This window comes from Mus caroli, chromosome 15, assembly GCF_900094665.2.
Source record: "Mus caroli chromosome 15, CAROLI_EIJ_v1.1, whole genome shotgun sequence".
NCBI classification, from domain to species: domain Eukaryota; kingdom Metazoa; phylum Chordata; class Mammalia; order Rodentia; family Muridae; genus Mus; species Mus caroli.
The window spans coordinates 33,138,298-33,145,269 of NC_034584.1; positions in this window are offsets into that span (position 1 = coordinate 33,138,298).

Consider the following 6,972-nt stretch of genomic DNA (forward strand, 5'->3'; position numbering starts at 1 on the left):
GCATGGTGGCGCATGCCTTTAATCCCAGCACTTGGGAGGCAGAGGCAGGCAGATTTCTGAGTTCGAGGCCAGCCTGGTCTACAGAGTGAGTTCCAAACCCTGTCTCAAAAAAAAAAAAAAAAAAAAAAAAAGTAAGAGGGGAGAGGTGTCTAAAAGCAGTCAGTCAGGACATACTAGATGCATGTCCTAAAATATCATGAATAACACACTAATCCATACAAGGAATACGTGCTAGCCCTAAATAAAATAAAACCAACAACCAAACAGCCAAAGCCAGCATAGCAATACAATGCCAGTAAGCAGTAGGAGCATGAGTTCAAAGGCACCCGGGGTTGAATAGCAAGAAGGGTGGCTGCTCACTGTAGAGTGTGTGCTTCCCATGCCCTGGATCTGATCTCCAGCACCAAACGTGGGCAGAGGGAGGAACAGGAAGAGTGATGTGTTGACAGAGGAGATTGGTGTGTTGGCAAGCCAGGAAAGGCCACCATGGCTGCCAGCTGTCAGAGGTCAGGGATCAGCTATGCAGAGGATTTTCCCTCAGTGACTCCAGGGAACCAGTCCTGGGGCTTGAGATCTCAGACTCCTGACCTTTGGAACAGTGAGAAGGCAACGTTTTCTTCCAAGCCTTGAGCCTGTGATCATTAGCTACAGCAGCCTAGAAAACGAATACACTCACTGTCCAAATATGGCTGCTGTGTTGCAACCATTATATCCCCATGTCACAGTATTCAAATTAGGAAGACAGAGTGGGAACAAGGAAAAGCTTTTTTAAAAATTAGTTAGAAGACCTGTGTTTATGCTCCTTATTGTTCAACATGTTTTAAAAGTTTAATTTAATTTAAAAATAAATTTTGTTTCATTTTGAGTCTGGGTTTCATATAGCTCAGGCTGGCTTGGAGCTTACCGTGCAAAATGAGAATGGCCTTGATCTCTGGGGTATCCCTGCCTCTGACTCCCAAGCTCTGCAGTCTCACACCCAGCCTCGGTTTGGTTCTTGTCTGTTTTGTGTGTCTAAGTTCACTCACTTATCCAGTCAACCATTCAATGAGTACACCTCAAACTGACTGTCTTGGTTAGGGTTTCTGTTGCTGTGATAAAACATCATGACCAAAAGCAGCTTGGGGAGGGGATGTTTCCTCTTGTGGTTTGTAGTCCAGCATCCCAGGAAGTCAGAGTAGGAACTCCAGGCATCAACCTGGAGGCAGGAGCTGATGCAGAGGCATCAGTAGAAGCGTGCTACATACTGGCTTGCTCCTCATGGTTTGCTCAGCGTGATTTCTTATAGTATCCAGGACCACCAGCCCAGGGGTGGTACTGTCCTCCATAAGATGGGCCCATCCATACCAATCATTAATCAAGAAAATGCCCAGGCTTGCCCGCAGACCAGACAGGGGGCATTTTCTCATTTGAGTTTCCCTCTTCCCAAATTCCGTTTCAAGTTGACATTAAAACTAGCTAGCACACTTTCTTAACAAAAGAAAAACAGATAGATGGCTTGGTGGATAAAGCGCTTCCCATGCACGTGTGAGGACCACAGTTTGGATCCTTTGCATCAGAGTGAACGCTGGTTTGGTATGGTATCCTGACTGTATTCTCAGACTTGAGAGATCGAGACAGGATCCTAGGAGCAAGCTGGCTAGTTAGACTAGCCAAATTGGCAAGCTCTGAACTCAAGTGAGAGGCCTTGCTTCAATATATAAGATGAAGAGGAATTCAGGGAGACAGCCAATGTCAGACCCTGAGCTCCATGTGCACGTGCACATGTGTGCATGTCACCTGGACACACTTGTGAACATACATACATACATATCACACACATACATACAAGACATTTTTTAAAGAAAGCTTTCCATTGGTGTAGATAACCAAAAATCCATATTTTCAAAGGCTTGGGGCTCCAGTGTTCTCATGAAAAGATGGTGTTTGTCCATTGGCTATGCCTTCTCTACTCAAATAGCTCCTTCTCCTCAGAGGCATACTGTCTACCATCCGGCAAAGGCTCATAGCTACTCTCTGGAACACCAAGGGATAGAAAGGCTTTCCTGCTCCATACTAAACTATCTCGTTGGAGCATCTCAAAGGGGCCTACTACTGTACCATCTGTGTCTGGAGGCCCAGGCCAGGTTCCATGTTTGCTCTTGGAGCAGACAGGAAGAAAGGCTGCAGATTTGCCTCTCACACAGCACAGATGCCTGGTCCACTGTCTGTGAATGTCGTGCCAGTGTGGACAACAGGAGACTGGTGTGAATAGTTCACTCTGTCTTTACTCCTGGGAGGTGGGGACCTGAAAGGGAAGGAAGGGCCCCTCCTGCAGGGAGGTTAGCCATGTCATAGATCCGTAGCAGTGACTGGGGCCCTTGAAGGTACCAATTGCCTCCTGTTGGGTACGGAACCCGTAACCACCGACGAGGAAGAATGGTGGGCACTAGCCACACCGTCTGCTTCTGTGTTTCATGCATACTCCACACATTGAAAGTTGTGAATGAGATGCCAGGTGGCTCACTCGTGATGAATGGTGTCAAATGTTTCTCATTGACACTTGTGGTGAAGCCCTCAGTTTACATTGAACAAACATGTGATATTGGTCTACCAAATGTTAACTAGCCTTACCAAGGGAAGAACTAGTGGACAGAGAGCACGCTCCCGAACTTGTAAGCATCCTGCTGGAATGTTTCCAAGAGAAAGACATGGCAGAAATTGTTTGGCCTGGGCTGGGGAAATTTAGCTCAGTGGTGAGATGTCTGTCCAGTAAGCAGGAAGCTTTAGGTTCACCTCCCAGCTCTGGGAAGAGAATGATTTTGACCTCAGGAACGAATGAGTTGGGCTAAGGACATGGCTCAGTGGGCACAGTTACTGTCCATGCTAGGAACTGAACACAGTACTGCAGGCATGCTGAGCATGTGGTCTGTCACTGAGCTGCCCCAGCTCTCTGCAGTTCTACAATCTGTGAGACGCTCACACCCAGATCCCAAACTCTGGCTTTTGTACACAACTGATTTCTCACCGTCTGTGACACGCACTGCTGTGCTGTGTGAAGCCAGTCCTAGTACAGGCCAAGAAACAGCTGCTAGGTCCTTGGGGACTTGATGTGAGTTTTCTGAGAAGTGGGGGGTACAGTGGGGTAAGGGGGTGTGGTGTTTGTCTTGCCCTAGAGCTGTGGTTCTCCACCTTCCTCGAGCTGAGACACTTTAATACAGTTCTTCATGTTGCCGTGACCTTCAACCATAAAGTGATTCTCATTGCTACTTTATAACTGTAATTTGCTACTGTTATGAATCATAATGTAAATATCTGTGTTTTCTGATAGTCTTAGGTGACCCCATGAAGAGACCATTCGCCTCTCAAAGGTGTCACAACCCACAGGTTGAGAACCACACTGCCCTAGAGAAAGTTCTTATCAAAAGGAAGAGAAGAGCAGTCTAATGGATACCCTAGGACTGGCACAGTGCTGAAGGGCCTTCTGGGACTGTTGGAGGACAAGGTTCACAACTGAAGTTCTCTGCCCCAGGCTGTTTCCCCAGACATACATTTGGACAGCTGAACACACCTTTCAGCTATCTGCTTATTTGGAGACTGGAAAGTTAAACACTGCTCATACTGCGTTTGAGAGACTTCCTACCACTGAGACTCCTTGACCATTTGGGATGCTCAAAAGCTTCCAAGAAAGAAACATGTGACAGGCCGAGTGTTAGAGAGCTGGTACACTGCACGCTCTAGTCTTTTTACTACTTGACACTCATTAAACAAATACAGATAGGTGAAGTGGTGGCTCGATTTCCCAACAGCAAAACAAAACCCCAAGCAAAGGATGTGAAGACAAACCTGGTATAAGGAAGTTTATCTGGGGGAGGGAGGGGCATGAGGACCTGAAGAAGGGGCAGAGGCAGGCAGACAGGAGCAGAGCCAGGAGGGCAGAGAAGAGGGGACAGAGGAGGACGGACACACACACACACACACACACACACAGAGAGAGAGAGAGAGAGAGAGAGAGAGAGAGAGAGAGAGAGAGAGCAACTAGGATCAGATGGGAACAAAGAGACAGAGAAAGAAAAAGAGAGAGGGAGCCGGGCGTGGTGGCGCACGCCTTTAATCCCAGCACTCGGGAGGCAGAGGCAGGCGGATTTCTGAGTTCGAGGCTAGCCTGGTCTACAGAGTGAGTTCCAGGACAGCCAGGGCTACACAGAGAAACCCTGTCTCGGAAAAACCAAAAAAAAAAAAAAAAAAAAAAAAGAAAAAGAGAGAGAGTCAGAAAGACAGAGAGACAGAGAGCAGGGGTAGCAAGCAGTGCTTTTTATCAACCACTTGGTGCAACACCTGTACCTGGTGGCATGGTGGCAGGTGATGAAGTAAGCAGTTGCTAGGTCCTTGGGGGAATTCTAGTGGCATGGCTTATAAGCTGACAACTTATATGAACAATGTCTTAGAAAAAACACGAAGGACCAAAGTGTGTGTATGTTTGTGTATGCTTATGTATAGATTATATTATGTATAGATTACATAAATAAATTCTTATTGAATGACAAAAACACTAAGAAATTCTGTGTACTTACACTATGAGATGACATTAGAGCTTAAGTCCAGCAAGACTTGAGTATTTATTGCCACTCAAACTAAGCATACAGTCAGTGTCTATATCATGGAAGCCGCCGAGTCGCACCTTTGGCAGACCTTGCATGGTAAAGCTCTTAAAATAACAGTGCGTCTGAACTGAGCGTGGTGGTCTGTTGTGGGTTGGTCTTATGCTCTGTGTATCCAGATGCTGATTTCTGGGCAGGACATCTAGTTACAGTCTAGACACAGGCGCTGTAACGGATATTGAGGAATCTCCTGTATCAATGTGATGTAAAGAAAGTTCCCCAATTATCACTGATTGATTAATAAGAAGGATGAACAGCCAATGACGGGGCAGAGGAGATAGAAAGGCTGAACTTCTGATCCCGATGAGGGAGAGGAGCCAGGAGAAGGATTTGGCCATGAGGCAGGTGGAGATCAAAGAGAAGGACCATGAGATGGAAAAAAAGGGAAGAAGATTGGCCGTGAGGTCAGGCATGAGGAGGAGCTATCAAAGGAGTTCTCCATGAGCACAGACGACAGCTACAGCGGAGTGAGCGAGACTAAACACAAGTAACTCAGAGCAAGAGGCTGGGAAGTGGCTAGAGAGTGTAGAGGGTTAGGAATATCTGCTCAGTTATTGTTCTTAAAACTTGTTGAATAAATCAGTAGGTTTCCGACTCAATTATTTGGGAGCTAGCCCTGTTAAAAAAAAAAACTGTCACTTTTAAATTTCATCGTATAATGGTGCATGGTTATAATCCTAACACTCAGGAGGCTGAGGCAGGCAGATGGGGAGTTCAAGGCCTGCTTGAGTTGCATAGCAAGACCCTGTCACAAAACAAGTAGACAAAACAGAATGCCTCTGCCTTGGCTACTCACGGAAGTTCCTTTCTGACACAGATGACACTTCGGAGCTTAAGCATGGCCACTTCCCCAGGACGTGCACGACTATCTGCCTCTCTGCTGATTGGATGCCTCTGTCTGCGAATTTTGGCCTGGAATGTGAACCACATCAAACTGCTATTCTGACTGTGGAGCAGGAGTTATGGGAGCCATTCAGCTGCAGTGACATGATAGTGTGCATAAGAACATAGAGCACCAATTCCAGTGGCAAGGATGCCGCTGTCACCTGGAAGCTGCAGTGGCGGTGGCCCTCAACCCCATTTGCACACTGAAACCCCCTGGGGAACTTGGGAGAAACAATTACCAGGGCTACCACTCACCCGGAGAGATGCCCTTTCACCGGTGGGTGCAGCACGGTGACAGAATCTGCTGAAAACCCATGGTTTCCCCTCAATGCTCAGCTTCCTGACCCTGTGACACAAAGAAAAGTAACTCAAGGGATGGGAGACTTGGGCTTCATTTTAGAACATTCCACTCATGGCCACTCAGGATCACCTCTTCCAGTCTGTGGCAGGGCAGAACACTGTGGCAGGGACCACAGTTGGAGAAACCTGCTCACCTCATTGTGACCTGAAAGAAGGGGACACCCCTCCAAACACACACACACACACTCACACTCTAATGTGTGCACACATGTGCACACACACACACATCCTAATGCATGCACACACACATCCACATCCAATATGTGCACACTCACCCACCCATCACTGGCTTCTTTACAATAGGCCCCACTCCCTGCCTCCCAATAGCTCTGTTATCTGGGGACCAAACCTTAAATACAGAACCTTAAGGGACTTTTAAGATTCAAACCATAACAGGTGGCCTCTCTTAAGGGTGCTGCTGGATCATTCCATGGCCCACAAGCACCCCGACTCACTGACGTGTGAATTATAAACAACAGCAGCAAAACCAGCTGCCCACAGGACAGAGATTTAAGCATGTAGTCTTGTGGGGGGAAGTGAAACCTTGAGTGGCCATTTTACTTCAGATGCAGCTCAAGAAGGAAAGAACAGTGCTCTGTTCTCTCAAGAAGTCTGACGACTGTCCGACCATGATCTCTGTCTTGCCTCACTTCTGGGGAAAATATCCTCTCGCAGTAGAGGACTTTTCTCCAAGATCTCAGAGCTTAGTGGTTAGGACACCATTCCTGCATCATTCGGCTCTCTGATCACTGACAGACGCTTTCAGGGTGCTCATGTGTCTGACTGGTAGCTGTGACATAGATGCCCATGACTGGCAGCCTATGGGACAGTTGTGGCAGGATAGCTGACACTTTGGAGCTTAAGCATGGCCAAGTGAACCCCAAGATTGTATTGTTTACTGGAAAAACCTGTTTCTGGCTGTGGTGTGGCTCAGCCTTAGAATACACCTTTAATCCAAGAGCTTTCTGTTCCTTGTAAACAAGATTAAACAAAGTCAATCATAAAAGCCAAGAGGCAGAGCAAGCAACCTGTTGACTGAGAGTGGACATAACAAGAAGAAAACAGAGTAAGAAGAAGTCTGGAGGCTGGA